Genomic DNA, 21,102 nt, shown 5'->3' with positions numbered 1-21,102 from the left:
TGCCATCTTGTTGTTTGTGACTTTAAAGGGATTCTTTAAAACTGCATTTTGCACAATAGGGCAGATAGACTGGCACAGCCAGTTAAACGTATGCAGCTCACATATGACGTTTATGTCAGATATGCTTTAATGATACAGTGCCTGGTATTTCAGGGTCTTATGCCCTGACTGAAAGCTCCCACTTTTTTGTTATACATATGGTGATATCCATCCATCCATCCATCCATCCATCCATCCATCCATCCATCCATCCATCTTCTAACCACTTGACCAGGATTGCGTGGGGCCCTGGACCCTTTATTCTGATTGGTTGCTCTTCATACCTCGCACTACATTGGCTCTTCAAGTGTCCCAGAGAAGAGTCAGTTCCCGAATTATAAACTACGGTGAATAACTCCTGGATGGAGCAGACGCGGTACATACACCCACATCCTGATCAGAATATTCCTCCTGACAGACAGGAACGGTGCACAAACAGCCCCACCAAGACTTACGCTTGCACCCCCGCACGCGTACGTACTTCACTCTGACGGCACGACACGCAGAGAAATATCCTCCGTCAGAATCCGCAGCTGTCAAGCCTGCCCAGAGGCTTAACAAGATAATAAAAATCCCGCCATATTCTCGCGCTTTATTCTCTTTTCTGAGTTTGCTCCCGCAGGAGTGCAGTCTGAGCGCGGTCGAGTCTGAATTCTGTGCTGTTTACATAACCAAAATTATGGATGAAGTAGCCCAACATTGGCAAGGCGATGGAAATTATCGAGGCGCGGTTGTTACGCTGGCACAGCGGGGGGCATTGTCACCTCACACCTCCAGCAGCACCATCTCGGAGTGCGTGAGTGTGTGCATGTGTGTGCTCTGCAGGAATCTGGCATCCTGTGCTCGGTGTTCCCCAGCCCTGCGCCCCGTGCCGCATGCGACAGGATCCAGGCCGCCCATGACCTTGATACTGGATGGATGGAAATGAAGTGGACTTTTCCAGAACTCGCTCCAGAGATGCGCTCACAGCGAACAACTTGAGTATCCCTGGCGTCCAGAATGGGGGCTGAAAATCACATGACCTCCTGCAGGTCAGCCGTAGTTTTCCGGATTAACTGAGCAAAAAGCGTATAAAGAAATAGATACCTGCAAGCACAGAGGCAGGGGAGTGTTTGCAGTTTTGATGAGTGTAAGATGAGGAATGTCAGCACTTGGGATTCATTCCAATAAATTTCACTTTACAGCTCCATAATAAAAGTGGTTTCAGAGTTTCAGCCTACAGGCGGCAACGTGCCTCACATCTGCAGTACTGAGGGTCTGGATCCTGATGGGAAGGAGTTTGCATGTCCTCAGCTTGGTGTTTGCGGTTCTTATGGATGCTCTTCAGAGACATGCCCTTCGGTGTCTGTATATCTGCATTGCAATGGGCTGGCATCCCACCCTGGGTCCACTTCAGCCTAGTGCCTTCAGTCCCATCATATACTACAGAGCAATTAACGGAGACAGACTCTCCAATTGCACACTTCCATCTCCATTAGGAGTCATTATGAAAAGATCTCCTGGATCTCCTGAACGATGGTCAGTCTCAAAAAGGGAGACTGATGCACAACATCATGCCGATGAGTCATACGTCTCGGAGTTGCGACGGAATGCCTGTGTCAAGTGTCAAGTCAAGTGGGTCTTTATTGTCAAACCATCTATATACAATCCGCAGCAACAGTGGCACATATTGACATTCCCCAGGACCACAGTGCAGCATATATACATAAAGTGCAGAGAACAAGACAAGTGCAGCATAAGAGGGAGAAGGGAAAGGGAAAATAATAGCTAATAAATAAAAATAGAAGATGCACGTACACTGGCTCAGGGGAGCTAGGGGTCCTCGCGCAATATAACAGACACGGTGGCGACTGTAGAAATAATAAATACAACAGATGTCACTATATGACAGATATCGCAGAGATGTGGGAAAGGTGCAGTGTGGGTAATGTCCACTGGGTAGAATGTTCCGGTTGATAAACCAGGTTTCACCCTTGAGGAGCATGTAGCTCCAACTGAATCGCAGCAGAACATTCCAGATGCCGCATCGTGCCCGACCTCCTACACAGCCGCGAATTGGCTCTGTGCAAACTTATAATACGGGAGCAGACGGGAGAAAGCTGCAGGGAGACTCTCCTTAACGGCGTCGCCTCCTGACCGGGGCACGGCCGCAAAGTTCTTGCGGAAACGTTTTTCATTTTGTGCCGAGCAAGCAGTGACACACGGGAGCGGAAAGCATGTTTTTTGTCGAACATCTGAGTAATGGTGCGCCTTGGAGTTAACTGGTGCCAGTACAGGAAGCTGCATACAAGCCCCCAGTGTGCAGAGCTTGCAGCCAGTTTGCCAGTTCCAGTGGTAATAATTAAGCCTCCCCGCCCACGGGAAAATGCAGCGGCCACACAGGCGCTGATCCAGGCGTCCGAGCCGGTGCCTGTCAAAAAGATGAAGGGGAAAATAAATTGCATTCCAGTTCCCGTAAAGTTGGAAGAAAAGGCTTTTGGGAAGTTTAGGTGACTCACTTGCTTTTTTCTCTTTTGAGCGGGAATCTTCTCGCCTGCCGGCTGCTTTTGGCTACCTTGGCTTTTGAGGGAATGGTTGGCCCTCAAGGGTATCGAATTATGAGACGGGATGGGACTGGCGCCGGTGACCGCGAGCTTGTGTGGGCAGCTGCCGGCTCCCAGCAGCGCACTCACCCGGGCCAAGTGATCACAGCAGGCAGGTACATGCCCCCCCCTGCCCCCCCCCCCCCCCACGCCTGCTCCTGGCTCCCACAAGCACCACTATAGATTTTGGGCTCCATGAAAGTACATCATATTGGCCCCCAAACCCAGCGCATGCCAATCATGTTCTAAAGTATTTAGGGCCCCTACCAACCTTAGAATTGTTCCAACTCCCCCCTTTACAGACCCCGCATTGGCACTGCTGGGCTACATGTGACGTGTACATGATCGTGCATTATTGTAATCCGGGCAGCTGTTCCGCCCACTTTGAAACCAAGTTCTTACCACTTGTAAACTGTCCGGTTTCATGGCTGGATATTCCTCCGCTCTGACGGCTGCGCTTGCGAACTGCAGTACACTCGGCGCGTACCGTAACTTCCTGCCAGACGCATCCCACATCCTAACACGAAAGCCCCAGGTCCGTCGCCACCGACGCTCATTGAGATCTCATCAAAGGAAGTGAGGTCACGCCTTGCCGCAGATTGACGCGAACGATCCTGCCCAAACATCTGGTTTCAGTTTCGTTGTGTTATCTTTCACCTGTGCAGGTAGAAAGTCATCATAATGTAAGATAGCACCAAGAGGACAATAAACATATTTTCTGCTATTTAAGTCATTTAAGGAAATTTCCCAAACTCACTCAGTCTGCTGGATATGTTGTTGTGAAAAATTCTATAAAGATCTGGAAACTTAACAAAACTTCTTTACTGGACTACATGAAGACCGATATTAGTATTAATTCCCGATACTGTATCATTTGATAAGGAAGCCTGAATTGAAGACACTTTCAGTTTATTTATACAGCTTGGTGTTTAAGCTAATTCCGTAGCTACGCTAACTCAGTTCGTATACGTTGTTGCAGGTCCCTCTCCTGGGTTTGCATTTGACCTTCCCTGTTTCTCTCGGGTTCCACCTCCTGAACGTGTGCTTGTCTTTGTCACCTCACTCAGAGAGCGTGGTGTAGGCCGGGGTGTCACCTGTGTGTCATTCGGCAGGCTGGCTGGTGACATTGTGGGAGGCAGGGTGCCATCAAGGCCCCATCGGTCGCAAACAAACACAAGCTGCATCCTCCCAGCAAACATGGCTCTCCTGGGCCCTCCCACGCGGGCCGGCCGAACCCAAGGTTATAAATTCCTGGGGGTGTTTTTTCTAAATTTGTTCAGGGTACAAGAGCAAATATTGCAGACACACTCACTGGCACAGAAGTGGCAAAGAAGACAAACTTGCACACGCACACACACACACACACACACACACAGAGTTGCAATTATATCTTTGTGGGGACTCTCCATTCATTTCTATGGGGAATCCTCTAATCCCAACATGACGACCTTAACTCCTACTCAGCCCTAACCTTAACCATAAGTAACCAAACAAAATACGAGACTTTTGGCATTTTTTATTGCATTCACAGATCTTTGTGGGGACCTGAGAAACGGTCCCCACAATGACAACAAAGCAGGTTTGTATTACATTGTGGGGACATTTTGTCCCCATAATGTAATGTAAACCTAATTCAGGCAGACACAGACACACACACACACACAGCGGCCAGCGGTCTGGGTAAAAGTCCCCCAGAAATCCCACAGCAGTTAGCCCTTTTCTTAATTTCCAGGAAGCACATTTAAAAGCGCAGCACTCCGCAGTTGGCAGCAGTGGCCTCGCAGGCACTCGCACGTGCAGATCTGCTCCTCTCTGGCCCTCCTCGCGGGCCCAGCGGGCCCTGACTCACGGCCCACTTCCAGTTTGAAGAAGAAGAAGAAATGGCAGGAAGAATGGGATGTGGGGGGGGGGTCGCAGCGATCTGGAATCTGTTAGCGAGCAGCAGCTGGTGTGTGGAGAGGCTGATTCAGAAAGGGGGCGGCACATGATTGTTATTACGAGTTTAATATCTGCATGCGCTCGGTCAGCTTTATTAGCAAAGCTCGCAATTTGAAAAATCCACCCCTAGCTTGTCTCCTTTTTCATTCCCTTTGTCTCTTCCAATCAACCCCCCCACCCCACAACCCCCACCCCCCCCCCACCCCACCCGTACATTTCCAGCTTCAGTTGGGGGGCTTGTTAAGCCGGCAGCAGAGAATGCCTGTCCCCAGTCTGACCTGCCCCCGGAACCCCTGTTGTAAATATGAGGGGCAAAGCCCAACCAGTGACTCACACAGAGGTATGGCGAGTCACAGCGAGTCACAGCCCTACCCTGGCCCAGGGTGGCGGCACCGAGTCCCTGTGAGTCCCTACACTCTATATGGTCCAAGCAGGTGAGTGACACACCAAAGTCCAGGTGAAAGATCCCATTTCACCATCAAGCCTTTTACTTTTTTAAAGGGTGGGGGCATGGAAATTGGCGTCATGGCAGAAGAAACACAGACGTGACTCCTCAGACTCCTCAGACTGTTGCTGGTTCTGCATTTCACTGTACGCTTCATCTGATACACAGTATTAAATGCACAGCTGTGGCCAGTTATGCTGCGGAAGTTTTTCCAGCTACAAATTGTTCGCCAGTTATTACTACAACTGACCCTCTTCAAGATGTAAGGACCAGATCAGGATCTGGCAGTTTAAGTGTTAATTACGTGCATATTGAAAATCAAAAGCGACCAACAAGGAATGTGATTTACGAGGGCAGTTTGCATACCCACTGTCCCTCTAGTGGCTGAGGGTCACGTCCATCTTCATGTTCACCTTTGCAGAAGAAGAATTATTGTAAATATGAATTGTGACTGTCGAAGAGCAGAGGCTAACGTGAGAGTGTTTGACTGTCCAGCAAAGCTTCAGCTACACTGAGTATCTTCTCTATGAAATGAAGATTGATTGTTATAATCATATTTTTGCCTTTACCATGTTTTTTTTTACTTATGTTCTACGTTGTCTGTGAATGTAAGCATCAATACTGCCAGAGCAAATTCCTAGTACATGCAGTTGTACCTGGCCGACAAAGTGCATTCTGATTCTGATACTGAAGTGTAGAATTATGGTCTTGCTCACGATGACCTTCAGCAGTGCAGCGCACTGATGTGTGAACAGAGGAGAAGAGCACCGGCTTTCTACCAGAGATTAATGCAAAATCCCCTCTGACACGCTAAAGCAGTCTTCAGGAAGGATGGCGGACCGATAAGCTAACTTCTGTCACACAGGATTAGTGCAAAGAAAACACTTTTGTTCCCCTGTCTGTATACATAATGACCAAGCTTGTTTGTTAATGGATCAAAATGATCCACTAGATTTTTGATAACAATTAAACACTAAAAAAAACATATTCTAGTAATGTCATGTCACCACACCTATTGCTGATACAAGAGTTTTGTATAATCGGCTCACGTTTGGAAAGTAAGGTGAAAATATTGTAAGGTGAAAATGCAGTACCTACCTACAGTAATTCAGTACCTACCTAACCTAACAAGCATCACAGCCTAGCCTACCTTAAACCTGCTGAGAACACTTACATTGGCCTACAGTTGGGCAAAATCATTAACACGAAGCCAATTTTATAATAAAGTGTTGAATATCTCCCGTAAGTCAGTGAATAATTATACCTATCATAAAGTCAAATATCGTAACATGGACCATTGTAACCCAGGGAGCGCCTGTACACACACACACACACACACACACACAGGGGTTTGTAATTATATCTTTGTGGGGACTCTTCATTCATTTCAATGGGGAAAACCCTAATCCCAACATGACGATCTTAACACCTACTCAGCCCTAACTTTTTTTGATTGATTCACAGATCTTTGTAGGGACCTGAAAAATGGTCCCCACAAAATCAAAAAAGAGGTGTTCATTACATTGCATTTGGTCCCCACAAAGTAATATAAACCTAATCCACATGCACACACACACACACACATATACACACTGTGTGTATGTGTGTGTATATATATATTTATGTTATAAGACATATAACAATATAAAGCTGCATATGTTTCTGACATTGTACTGTCAAATTGGAACGATTACAGTTTTGATTTATCACTGATACCAAAGATCAAACTGGTGACTTTGAGTTGCATTTACTTGATTTATAAAAATAGCTTTAGGCCAAAAGATACGACTAAATGGGTGAAATTGCATCAGCATTAATACAAAGAGTATAACGTCTTAGCAAGGAAGCAGCCTCTGTGCGTGAAGACATGTAAGCTTTAGTGTATTTAGTAAGTTTTCACGTGAGTCGGCGAACAGGGTGAGGTTCGGCGAGCAGGGGAAGGTTCGGCGAGCAGGGGGAGGTTCGGCGAGCAGGGGGAGGTTCAGGGAGCAGGGTGAGGTTCGGCGAGCAGGGTGAGGTTCGGCGAGTAGGGTGAGGTTCGGCGAGTAGGGTGAGGTTCGGCGAGCAGGGGAAGGTTCAGGGAGCAGGGGGAGGTTCGGCGAACAGGGTGAAGTTCGGCGAGCAGGGGGAGGTTCGGCGAGCAGGGTGAGGTTCGGCGAGCAGGGGGAGGTTCAGGGAGCAGGGTGAGGTTCGGCGAGCAGGGTGAGGTTCGGCGAGTAGGGTGAGGTTCGGCGAGCAGGGGGAGGTTCAGGGAGCAGGGGGAGGTTCGGCGAACAGGGTGAGGTTCGGCGAGTAGGGTGAGGTTCGGCGAGCAGGGGGAGGTTCAGGGAGCAGGGGGAGGTTCGGCGAGCAGGGTGAGGTTCGGCGAGCAGGGGGAGGTTCAGGGAGCAGGGGGAGGTTCGGCGAGCAGGGGGAGGTTCGGCGAGCAGGGTGAGGTTCGGTGAGCAGGGGGAGGTTCGGCGAACAGGGTGAGGTTCGGCGAGCAGGGGGAGGTTCGGCGAGCAGGGTGAGGTTCGGCGAGCAGGGTGAGGTTCGGCGAGCAGGGGGAGGTTCAGGGAGCAGGGGGAGGTTCGGCGAGCAGGGGGAGGTTCGGCGAGCAGGATGAGGTTCGGCGAGCAGGGGGAGGTTCGGCGAGCAGGGGGAGGTTCGGCGAGCAGGGTGAGGTTCGGCGAGCAGGGTGAGGTTCGGCGAGCAGGGGGAGGTTCAGGGAGCAGGGGGAGGTTCGGCGAGCAGGGGGAGGTTCGGCGAGCAGGGTGAGGTTCGGTGAGCAGGGGGAGGTTCAGGGAGCAGGGGGAGGTTCGGCGAGCAGGGGGAGGTTCAGGGAGCAGGGGGAGGTTCGGCGAACAGGGTGAGGTTCGGCGAGCAGGGGGAGGTTCGGCGAACAGGGTGAGGTTCGGTGAGCAGGGGGAGGTTCAGGGAGCAGGGGGAGGTTCAGGGAGCAGGGTGAGGTTCGGTGAGCAGGGGGAGGTTCAGGGAGCAGGGGGAGGTTCGGCGAACAGGGTGAGGTTCGGCGAGCAGGGGGAGGTTCGGCGAACAGGGTGAGGTTCGGCGAGCAGGGGGAGGTTCAGGGAGCAGGGGGAGGTTCGGCGAACAGGGTGAGGTTCGGCGAGCAGGGGGAGGTTCGGCGAACAGGGTGAGGTTCGGCGAGCAGGGGGGAGGTTCGGCGAGCAGGGTGAGGTTCGGCGAGCAGGGTGAGGTTCGGCGAGCAGGGTGAGGTTCGGCGAGCAGGGTGAGGTTCGGCGAGCAGGGTGAGGTTCGGCGAGCAGGGGGGAGGTTCGGCGAGCAGGGTGAGGTGTCTATGCGGTCGCTGTGTTGAGACGGACGGCACTCAGTTCCAAGTTCAGGTGCTGCTTCTTGGTGACTTTGTCTTGTCTTTGGCAGTGTGGATTTCTGTGTTTTTGTGTTGTTGTTTTTTCAGGCTCACGATCACAGAGTGGTTTTTGTATCTCGACTCAGTATGCTTGGGGCACGCAGTGCGGCAATGGTGGGGGGGGGGTGGGGGGGGGTCACACGTGGATAGTCTGTGTCACTCCTGACAGAGATGGAGGGTGGGTAGGATTCAGAGAGGTACAGCTCATCGACAGGGAGACGCATGACGTTCCGGCCGTCCGCATGAAGTTTCGACCCTCCCGCTGCCTCTCCGGAATGTGGACCGGCCGCTGGGCCGTGCGGGGAGAGTGTCCACGTCCGCTGGACGCAGGTGTGGGCGCCGCAATTTTCCCGAGCTAGCGGAGGAGGCGGATTGGGCATGGGAGTGAAGGCGGGGCTTTCTGCCAGCCCAGGATGCACGCTGCCAAGCCCTGCGCCAACAGCTGCACCCGGGACTTTTCGGGAGATAGAGAAAGGGGTGTGAGGAAGAAAGCGGAGGGATGTAGGGACACATCGCCATAAGGGAGGACGGCAAAAAGAAAGGGTGAGAGTGAGCGAGTGAGCGAAAGAGCGAGCAATGCCAGCAACGCGAGGCTCGTCTGTTAGTATGCGTCAGCTGGGCTATTCCTAGACAAAGATGCGCAGGAGCATTCCTGTCTCCCTGCCGAAATCACACGGGTACAAGGAAAAACAGCACAGCCCAAGTGGCCTTTATTCCATCCATTTTTTTCATTTTTCCCTACCTCACAATCTCTCCCCTACTCCTCCACAGATCTTCCGTCTGTTTCCCTGGCGACAGCTGCTTCCTGTATTTCTGTCTGGCTTTTCAAGAAGTTTCTGAACAGCTAGATTCAAATTATGAATTGAAAAATATCAACACTGGGACCACAGGTTTCAGAGACAAGAAAAGACAAGAACAACAGGTGTAGGGGACAGCGCATAAAAAATGTTGGAGAGGAATTATTCATTTCCCTTTACGTGAGTTTATACCATAATTAGCCTGTCCATCCTGAACAGGCTGACAGACCGTGAGCCTGTCATAGGCAGCATAGGGTACAAGACAGGGGTACACCCTGGATGGGACGCCAGTACATTGCTGGACACACACACGGGTTTGTAATTATATCTTTGTGGGGACTCTCCATTGATTTCTATAGGGAAAACCTTAATCTCTACGTGGCAACCTTAACTCCTACTCAGCCCTAACCTTAATCATAAGTAACCAAAGTCTTTTGGCATTTATAGTTTTTTCGATTGCATTCACAGATCTTTGTGGGGAACTGAGAAATGGTCCCCACAACGTCAAAATAACAGATTTTTATTACATTGTGGGGACATTTGAATGACACCATAGCTAGTCATTAATGTCACAATGTGGCAAGACTGTTATAGCGAGATTGTTCTCATATTTTAAAGCATTAGTGATTAATCCAACTCATAGGTAAAGTGACTGTAATCTTAATGTTAAATTTTTTGGTTTGCAATCCTTTATAGTTGGTGATAAATGTGCAAGCACCGACAGCATACTGTTGTGTAATCCGAGGCTGGTGTGAGCGTAAGAGCCGGACAAAAGCTACGCAGCAGCCTCAGCGTGCACAGAGAGCGCGTAGGCGCTGCACATACGTGACTGGCATCTGAAAAAATTCAAATCCTTCCCAGAGACCGGTATTAATAACCAGCGTGGCCGCGGACTGAGGTGCAGCTCATTGACTTTCAGCGGCATTTAACTGCTGGATGCCATGCCTGGCAGGCAGTTATCGGCCGGAGCTGGAGAGGCTACAAGCTGGCGTTGAAGGTGATGTCAGCCCAGAGGGAATAATGGAGGAAAGCCATTGTAACTGGTAGACAGAAGCACATGGTCGGAATCCAGGATGCATGGCTTTCAGAGTTACAAGTATGGGGCCAGACAGAAGGTCGACAGTGGAAAAACTGTGTACGTGTGGGTCGTGGGCATCCTGTGTCAACAGGCTTTCGGAAGGGAAATTGTCTAAGTCGGCTTTCGGTAGACCAGAATAATGTCTGGTAAATCCCGCTTTCGGTCAACTGATGTAAAACACTGGAAAAGGGTGTCTGAGCACTATGGCAGTGCAGTTTTTTTCCAGTGTAGTTCAGCATAAAGTTTCTCACTTTTTACAGTTAATAAAGACTGTGATTACTGGTCCAAGTTGATGGTTGCATTGAGGTATAGATATACAAGTGGGCACCGTATGTAAAAAAAATTAATGAACGACACAGGAAGTGCTTAAAAGTGTGTTGACCTCTACAAACAAAACAAGGTCAATCACAGCTGCAAGGCCTGTAGAAGGTGGGAGACTGACGCAAACCAGTTTCTGTTTCTCTAAGTTTCTAGGTACAAAAGCCAGACTGAGCACAGTGTAGGCGGGGAAAGGGGATTCACTTCAATTTCTGTTTTTACCTCTTTTTACACTTGATCCTGAATGTCAAATGATAAAGCAGATCAAGATGAAACATAGGCAGAGAAAGAGAGTTGGTAAGATATGGAGACAAACTTCAAAAGCCAGTCAAGGAGCTCTCAAAGATGGATTCTCAAAAGACCACTTCAAAAAGGAGATGGATGATAGGAGAGGGAGAATGGGGTTGCATCACCACAACTCGCAGCCGTCTTCAACTGGATTCAGGTTCAAAGGTCCCAGAGGTACCCGGAGGGGTGGGGGAGGCCTAACATTTATTTTACATTTACATTTATTTATCCAGCAGACACTTTTGTCCAAAGCGACGTACAACTGAGGCAGATAATACATCACAATCATACAGCTGTCAAGGAGATACCTCAGGAAAAGGTACTGATAGGTTAGGCTCCCAGTGAGTGACCAGTAGCAAGTGAAAAGTAATATAGGAAGAAGAATTATAATTAATATAACTAACACTCAAACTACATCCAGTAATAATAAATGATCTGAATCGGTCAACAAGGACAGAGAGCGAAGAAGGGTCATTGGTGAGATGAGGTTGGGTGAGTTTTTCCCAAGAGAGAACGTTTCTTGAAGGCTCTACAAACCAAATGTAGTTGGATAAGTTGTTTCTCTTCAGTGGAACAAAGCATGGAAATTGTCTATTACGAGACCTGTTTTCATGCGGTGAAAGAAATATCAGGTGATGTTTGGTTGCTAACCACAGAGTGTGAGAGAGAGCGTAAGACCTGATGAGTGTATCGGTGTTGGGGCATGCTGTTCCATTAACAAGTCTGAAAGCGAGCAGCAGGAACTCGAACTTGATGCGAACGCCATTAGGGAGCCGATGAAGAGAGACAAGAAGGGGTGTAACACGAGAGCATTGCGGCTGACTGAATGCCAGGCGGGCTGCGGCATTTTGAATCATCCGCGGCGGTTTCACAGCACACGTTGGCAGCCCTGGCAGATAAGTGCTACAGTAGTCCAGTTGTGAGATGACATGTGCCTGGAAAAGGAGTTGGGTTATTTCTACAAAATAGATTTTCAAGATTGGGAAATAACTGCAATGTGGTCCACAATGGATACCTGGTTATCCATCTTGCCCTTATTTTCCTGGCAAACCAGGACAGAGACAACTATGTTGATCCAACCTGTCATGTCAAACTGGTTGGGTTGCCATGGGAGACCTGAAGCTTGGTCTAAAAATGTTTCAGCTGCAGGACGCCTCAGTGTCAGCGAGGCATGTGATGGGGTTGTTGTGTCATTTGGGAAGGTCAGGAAAAGATAGATGCCTTTTTTATAGTAGTGGTTGGAGGAGCCACAGAACTAAATGATCAGACATATAGAGGCAGCAAACAGAGACAAGGAGATGGGGCCAAGAGCTAAGCCATGTGGAACGCCGGTTGTTTCCTGACCGATTGTGTTTCTCAACACACGTGGAAGAGTCTATGTGAGCGATGAGACTTACATTACTTCAGAGCAGTCTCCCGAATTAAGAAAGGCTGGGTAGGAGCATCTGACGGTGCCCTTTGACGAAGGCAGCAGATAGCACCAGCAGGATGAGAACCAATGGCCTGCATGCTACTCTTAGAAATCACAGGGGTGTCAATATCAGCCAGGAGGACAGTCTCAATTAGCTATCCAGCTGAACAGGTCAGAATCCAGAATTTATTCTTTGCAAGATCGAGGACAGTTTTAGACAAAAATGCAAGGAAAGAGACTATATTTACTTGAACTTTGGTTTTTGGTCAATGATGGGTCTTCATTGTCTTCTTCTTGTCAGATTATTGTATTCTTCTTGTCAGATTGAGTAAGAGGGAAACTCACAGCACTGCATGTTTCTGTCAGCAAGGGACACACACGCAAGCACTCAAAAGTAGTGCCCAAGCTTGTAGATTTACTGGTGATGCCCCTGAAGGCACAATTTTACTGTCAACAGCTCATTCACTAATGCATTAATCTATCATGCATGCACACTGCAAATACAAACACGCAGAAATGCACACATGCATAAGGACACTCACACAGGCCACTTTCCTCTTCCTCTGCCAGCCAAAGTTAAACTCCATGTGTGAGTTTTGCCCCTCCCCAGGCCCGTTCAGAAGCTGTTCCTTCCCATCCAGTGGCCGCTTTCCTTCCTCCGTCAAAGTGATAATTCTCCGACTGTGCTGGGAGTGGGGGGGCACCAGCAAGTCGTCTACGCTGTTAGCTAAACTAGCCATCGGAGAGAGAGAGTCAAACCCCCGAATGTGTTCATGATGGACAGAGGGACCTGGGGTTGATGCTGACTTGAAGCATCCATACCTCACTACTCCATGTCATCATCGGATCAAAATCAGTAATACTCACTATACTCTACTATGCTCAGTAATACTCTACGAAGCCATATTACTTTGCAAACAAAGCCCACGCACTGATTCCCAGACTCCCTCAACTTGCTTTGACTGCTGCTGTTATTTTGTTGGTCTTCGCAAAATCAATTAATGCTCCCAATGAGCCAAAAAAAACTACTATGACTAAATAATTATTCATGCCAAGTATTGCTATGTCAATATAATACACACATAGTTAATACTGGAAGACAACACAGTATCAACTGATCTCACGCCTTCCTGTAAGGTGACAGGATGGGTAGATCCCAGAGCAGGACTACAGTCTCTAAGATGGCATGTTCGAGACTATTGTACAGGGATACAGGTCAACTCAAGCACGGGGAAGAGGGCTATACTCAGATCAGGCAGCAGTAACAGATCAGGCAGCAGTAACACAAAGATGGAGGAACTGCATTTCTGCACAGAAGGGTGAAGCTTCGTGCTCCAGGGAGAGCTTAGGTACCTAAATAAAGGCGTCATTAATATCAAGCATGATATCTGCAGTATCAAATTTAAAGCATTGAGAAACGTTCGTAAGAGGAGTGAGGAAAGCTGAGTTTTTATATGTGCCCGAGAGGAAACTTCAGTAAGAAGCAGAAGCTGCCGTTTGGGGGGGGGGGGGGGGGGGGGGGGGGGGGGAGCCTGGACGGCTTGGAGAAATGCCACATTTATTATGTTTTCCTCTCCATCTGGTACTTTTTCCTATATCTCCATTCTTCAGTTGTGAAGTTTCCGAAAAAGCATGTTGTTGCTTTAGGGTACATTCTTAATAATAAAGAAGTTCTTTTAAGTTGGACTTACACTGGGCTAGTTGTCACTAAATCACTCAGAAAGCACCAAAAATAGTCTAAGGTTACCCTTATTTCATTAATCCATACATTCATCCTCCGACTACTTATGCTCGTCAGGGTTCAGGGAATTTTTCATTTCGTCGGGCAGTTGCTAATTTTATATGGTAATTTTATATAGCTGAACAGGCATGTTGAAACAAGAATGATATCATAGACATCACAACAGTGACTGATACGATATTGAAAATATAGTAAATAGGTAAAATAAGCCCATTACTGAATTGCCAAAACATGACAGTATATGCTTGGCTGTAGTTGCATTATAGATTTGTGGCTACATATATGTTTAAAAACCTAAATGTTCCAGTTATATGGATTGTTTTGCTGATGCGGTGTCTTGAGGAGCTCGAGTCAGTTTCGACACCAAAAGTTAAGATGGGTCTCCAGTACCCAGGTGCTGTTGCAAAGTTCCAATAGGCGTGACAAACAGATTCAGCAGCCCTTCCATGGAACGAAAAGCAAGGTGTGTGCGCACACGTGCGTGTGAGAATGTGTCACCAGCGCTCTGGTCGGGGATATTTTTCTTTTCTCACACCACGGGCACAAACGGTTCCATGGCGTCTGCTTTCCCGCGGGCAAAGGGCAGGACTTTTTCTGCGTTGGGTTCAGGTGCGGTTAGAGGTGGCACAAAACAAACCACTGGGGAGGGGGCGCTGGGTGGGTGGGTTTGTGGGGTGGGGGGGGGGGGGGGACTTGGAGGGAAGACAGAGAGGATTTTGTGAGGGTGGTGGGGGGGGGGGGGAAATGAAGAAAAATAGGAGAGGAGGGGTGCAGAGGGGCGAACTCCAGTCGGCGACTGGTGTTGAATGTGAAATGTCATGAGAACATGCAGACCACCTCGCCGCCCACGTACGCTGCTCCGCGCTCTCAGATGGGGACTTAAACATCGCTTCAGGCAGCCACTTCCACACAAGCTGCCGCTTGGCCGCTTCATTTTCCTGGCTTGGGCAAAAAAAAAAAAAAAAAAATCTATAAATCTCTGCAAAGAAAAGGGCCGTTACAAGACAAGTAGAATCTCGGAACTGGCAGCTCAGCAAAAGATGCAAGTCATTGTGGGTGTCGGGTTTTTCGAATTTATATGCATTTATGCACTTGTCAATATCACCACTGTTACTGTTAAATGAAAGCTTTGTAACTCGGTCACAAAGCGTCGACTTTTATGACATAACAACGCCGCCAAAATGGCACAGGCCACCTCTCCAGTTTGTGGGGGGGGGGGGGGGGGGGGGGAGTGTTCTGTACTGCGTAAACAGCCATTTGTGGTACTGGCATTAACCACTTCTGTGTAGGGGGGGGGGTGGTTTTGTGGCTTTTCTGCTTTATTTGTCAGAGCGGAGTAAAGAGGTGTTTTGCAGTTTCCACAGACGCACCAAGGAAAACACGCACACGCTGTAATTTACATTTTTTATGGGGCCTGGTTTGGTTTTTCTCGAGGCAAATGATAAGAATCAGTTTCAAATCCGTTAGGAACCTGAGGGACTTCCGTGGGCCTTAACACACGACACACGTCCAGAACCCCTGTGCTACATGTTGCAACTGCATTAAAACATCTTACTTTTTTAGTCCAATTGTGGAAACAAACGGACACAGATAAACCACAGTAGTTTTTGTTCCACAATCTATTAAAAGTCGTGCACATGAGATGCTATTGGTAAGCTGTGGGTAAACGCTTCCCTTTATGACAGAATCATTGTTTTCAGAATTCAGATCAGTTTAGTGTGGTGACACTGTTCCTCCGCTGGCCTAGGGACTCCTGCCTCAACCCCCGATTAAGAAGATGCTGGAAGGAGCCGGAAGGTGGTGATTGGCTTGAGGTTTATGTGCGAACCACATAACCAACTGCAGTTACCCTATTCACACACAAGATCTCAAACTTGGCCCATTGTACAGGTATGGGATCCACCATTTCTAACAGAGATTTGCATGAAATGTTGCATGTAAGAAGCTTATCCTATGTCACCTGTCCTCAAAGCTGTTGAAGTCTCTCCATTCAGGCCCTAAAATAAACATTAAACAGTGACCCTCATTTAACGGCAGCTTATTTTGGCTGTTAGTGAACGTATACAGTCACTGATCCTAACATTCAGGTACCAACAGAACCATCAACAACGTAAGACCTCCACACCATCAATAGAGAGATGGATCACGGTTCATCATGTAAAAACACAGATCCAGAATCTTCTAGAATGGACCTTCATCTCCTGCACCATACGGTGACCTCATGTATCTCAAAGACAGGCTGTGAACGTGCCAGGTGTGTCTAAGGCATACAAACCCACTGAGGGAAAACATGTATGACCTCAGGGGCTCAGTGTCTCTACATGTTTAACGACTGCTCCGCCCCAGACACAAAGCCCAGCGATTCCACAATCTCTCGGAGAAATAATTACAGAGCAGAGCCAGATCTTGGAGGAACACCTTCCGAGGCTCATATGCTAAATGTCCATCTTGTACAGCTGTATTAGCTCATCGTAAATCATAGCGCATAAAACCGTCATGTTTACCTCCTCGTTTTTTACTGCGTGCGTCCACCGTGTTCCCCTGCCATACGCCCTGTACTCCCTGCAAAAAAACCAGCACTGGTAAAGCAGCTGGAAATGAGTGGATGAGTAGATTATGCAACATTCCAATTCCATGATACATAAGTGTCATGAGAGTGTCTGCTTTAAGGTGAGTAAGACATGTTCGTCTACATAGCACGTTTATAGATCGATGACATGTGGATGTTCCTGCGTGTTTGTGATCGCAGTACTAATCACTCCTTAGTCACCAGTCCCCCCCCCCAATACCACTCCCCCCATCTCCCTCTGCTGCATCACCTTCCACTTTAAGATCAGGCCGTGGCAAGGTCCTCCCTGGTTTCCCTGGGCATCTCCATGGCGATATATGGCATTTCTGAAGATGCTTCTCGACTTGGGAAGTTAATCAGGAAGAGTGAAGGTGAGAGACATGGAAATATCCTGCTGTAGCCCACAATCTGGCCGCATACGTAAAATACAGCAGTTTTGAATCGGCACGTTTTTATGGTTTACATCGATTTATGTATCTAATTTACGACGCGGCCGTCCATCAGACACCACGCTTCACGAATGTGCGGCCGTCAGCGAATATTTGAGTGGAAATTATTTACTGCCTGCGTGATTCATTTTATTGAATTATGCCAGTTTCATTGACACCATATGGATTAAAACGGGAACAGTCAAGCTTTTAAGAAATAAAACCTATTAATCGCGTGGAAAGAAAAGCAGGCACGCAGGGACAGAGCGTTCTGGGTAACGACACACCAGGGTTTGCACATTCAATCAATTAAAAAATAAACGTTAAGCCAAATAAAAAAAAAAAAAACATGGAGCCGGCAATGGAGATGAATGTGGAACAGCCTTTTCAAGCCCCCCCCCCCTTTTTCTCTGATGCGAACACGTTCACACAGACACTGGAGGTGATATCCTGAGATGGTGGCCTTTCTCTTCAGGAGCCTCTTATGGAGACTGACTGGTTACGGAATGACAAAGGCTGGGAGTAGTGGGAGCGAAGGTGAAGCCACATGCCATCAGCAAGGCCCCACAGCAGACAAACAAACATGCGACAATCTCTATTTGTTAAGCCGATGCGCTGTCTCCCTTGGCAACCAACACTGTCGTGCCCGCCCAGCTGACTGACTCACGGTTCCCGTGGACCTCTCTTCGAGGTTCGCAGCATTTTTGGCGCGCGGCAGCGTCGCCTAAACAAACAAAAACCAAAAAAAGAGCAACCGAGAGGTTTGCTTCATTCCATTAAAAGTATCCCCCCGGGGCTAAGAGACAGAGAGATGCTGTCCGTCGAGATGAAAACGTAAGGACCTGTGAGAGACCCCAAAGGGGCGTCGCGGCTGTGTGGAACAAGGCCTTCATGGCAGCGGAGGGGGAATCTCCGGGACGAGTGCAGAAATCCTGTTTCGGACATGCAGGGCGTTCAGTTACGGCTGTAAATGCCGCGGCGTATGATTGTGATCTAACATCAGATGTTTTTCATTTATCAGTGAACACTGTGTTTGTTTACTGTGAAAAGAAACATAAGCGCAGCCCAGCGCACTTTGGGCTTCACTAATCAAAAGGTGATGAGTACGTCTCTTACTGATTCATGAGAAAAGCATGGGGAGCATACTGACGAGTCATACTACGCAGCTCAGACCTCGCCATTAAATATGCAACCATCTTCTGGCCACTTGTTCAGTATAGGGTTGGCGTGAATATCAAGTATGGAGGATTGCGCGTGACAATCCACTGTACCATCACACCAAGCGAAGGCCATCATCCGCCATGTTGGTGCAGTTACCTGCCCAGCGCAGGATATTCAGTGTGTTCTGTTTGTGTTCTTTTGCCGAGTTCGTCATGATCGGGTGTACGAGAACAGCGGTAAAGGATACTTTCAGATGTGCAAAGTTGTAAAAAGTCAGGGAGGAGAGATGAAGGGTTATCTAGGAAGAATAACACAAAAATTACTGATGTTTCCATGTGTTTATTGATAACGGTACTGGGCTTCCTTAGCTAGTAAACGTCTTAGTTTTTGTTAGCATGCTAACGCTGCAATGTCTCATGATCCCCATTCTGTTCATGGATGTGCTGACTGATGTAACCCAACGTGAAGACTAGTAATCTAATGTCTTTTTGTGCCTCATAATTTATGAGAGGTAAGATGATAACATTAAATGATTCTTCAGTTTTTAAAATACAATGCGGAGACAAATCCAAAAGGAAGGGCTGGACTGAGATTAAATTTCGGCCTTTGAGGTCCCCGACAACATGATACATTTTTCTGACTGGGGGTGGGTTAGCCACTATGAATTTTGCAGAGCGGGGAGGAGGGAGGGTCTTTTGCTGCCTGTAGACCATTCTTATCCTTTCACGTTAGGCGAACCAGACGTATGCATGACAGAGGCAACACTGACTGGCGCCAACAGCAAACGTGGGACACAGCAGCGTGAGGAGTCGATCAGCTTCACAGGCATCAAGAGGAACACAAGAAGAGATGACCCCTCAGACAGACCCTGCACCCAAATAAATGCCCCACATCCAGAGATAAAAAATTTAATCAATCGGCAATTTACTTTTTAAACACATTCACTTATGTGTGATAAAACCAGATTTGTTATAATAACAATGACAACAGGCACAGCACTATAACGTTAAGCACAAAGTAAAATAATTGCTTAACATTATTTTATTTCATGACGGAAATGAGATAACGTTACACAATATATAATAAATAAGCATGGGATTTATACCAAAATAATTCGTCCACAATAATTTTCCCTCTACAGTTATTTTACCCAGTCAGAAATAAAGAAATTAAACCTCCAGACTTTTAGTCACTTTCATTTCTTTCTGTGTTGCCCACGACATTTTAAAAACCGGGGGGGCGGCTGTTCCAAGAAGCAGGAGTACTGAGTTAACTGAACTGGGTTAACTTAAGCTAGTCCAATAGGAATGCTCCTTAGCTAAACTCTCATCGGACGATCAAGATTGTCCAATAGGAATGTTCCTTAACTCTTATTGGCCAATCATGATTTCTAACTTAAGTTAACACAGCTAACTGAGAAATCCCGCTTCCCCCCAGGTAATTAACAATATTCTCATCATGGGCGGCTGACAACCATGTGTACGAGTCACACCAATAATATTCGTTTTCACTCTATATTTTTTGCTTTACTTCAATTTATTTATTTTCTTTCGTGTAATGTTTTATATAACATATTTTGCGTCAGGTATGCAGTGTGCTGAATTTGATTGCTGTGACAATAAAGCCCTACTTAACTTCACTTGCCTGCATTCACGTGCTGGGAGTACTCCATTACCATAACTGACAATGCGCCAAGATGGCGGCGAGAGGTAACTGCGCAATACTATTGCAGTGCTTCTATACGGTCATCATTAAATATTCATCTCTAATATTTCACATGAACTGCAAGTGAACGAAAAGAGCCCTTCAATCATAATCAAATCCTACACAGAGAAACCCAGAGAGTGTACAGATAGGTTGCATCTGAAGATGCCCCGTATCTCAGCTCAGTCATGTCTGCATGACTAATCAGTAAATAAATCAGGAGTCTGACCCTTTAGACTTCCTTATATTGAGAATTATATAATTTCAACCAGAGAAAACCACCTGAACCAGCGGCTGCTCATCCCCATGCAGACCCTGTCCTCGTCACCTGCAGGTATAATCAGTAACAGGGGTGATTCGTTCCAAGACCTACCACGGATGGCCAAAACCACAGGTAATAGCTACGTAACTGCCGACCCCATCTATAATGCAACTTTTGTGTTCCTATATGTGGTAGTTGAATAACATTATATACAGTAATAATAAATTAAACTTTATATTATTATACGGAACTGTACTCTCAAATTAAAGGGATTTTGATGGTTTACACTAATTCTTAAGAGAAGATAAAGCAATGAAAATACATCATGTGTCAATGGACGACAGGGTGATGAAAATCATGCTTTTGGTTCCCCTCAAAGGATGAAGCAACAATGAAAGTACATATTATTGTACATTTTACTTTTTTTCGGATTGTGGTAAATCGCAGATAACTGAAACAATGGTTACCAAAAACGCAGATACTGAGGAGCTGTTGTATACAGTCACCTTTCAAACCGGAGGCCCGGGGCCTTAAGTATGGGAAAAGATTTGCTCAAATAAACAGTCCTATATTCTTGCTGCAGATGCTTCCTATAGAAAAACGCCTTTTGCATCGGATTTCTTTTGCCAGCTCGGTTTCCCAAGCTCCTAAACTTAGGTGTATGACCACCAGCCCGAACAATTGTGAGGGCCTCCCATTTCAGGGTTTAAGTGCCCCTTTTCGATAACTGATTCATTGCCCCCCTGCAAAGGGTACAGGGCCTGCAGGAAAACTCCTTGGGACTTAACTAAATAACCTGTCTGATTGAAAGTACTCCTACTTATATGGACTTTATTTTACATTTAACCCAGACTACCTCAAATCCGACAAGAAATCCCGCTCTGTGATAGAGCCCCTGGATGGAATGCCAATCCACAGCAGGACAGGGTTTGTGCTTTTTAATTAGCTTATCTGAAGCCATCTGCAATGGT

At 47.4% G+C, this 21,102-nt stretch overlaps 1 long non-coding RNA gene across 1 annotated transcript; it reads left to right on the top strand.

Moving 5' to 3' along the window:
- The first annotated feature begins 14,806 nt into the window (after positions 1–14,806).
- Positions 14,807–19,526, top strand: LOC125718180 (uncharacterized). Its single transcript, XR_007384787.1, has 3 exons — positions 14,807–15,059; positions 15,755–16,947; positions 18,898–19,526. It is a non-coding gene; the product is annotated as an uncharacterized LOC125718180 (long non-coding RNA).
- The last annotated feature ends 1,576 nt before the right edge of the window (positions 19,527–21,102 follow it).

Source organism: Brienomyrus brachyistius, chromosome 22, assembly GCF_023856365.1.
Source record: "Brienomyrus brachyistius isolate T26 chromosome 22, BBRACH_0.4, whole genome shotgun sequence".
NCBI lineage: Eukaryota > Metazoa > Chordata > Actinopteri > Osteoglossiformes > Mormyridae > Brienomyrus > Brienomyrus brachyistius.
Note: the sequence above shows the minus strand (reverse complement) of the source record. Positions and strands in the feature narration are given on the sequence as shown.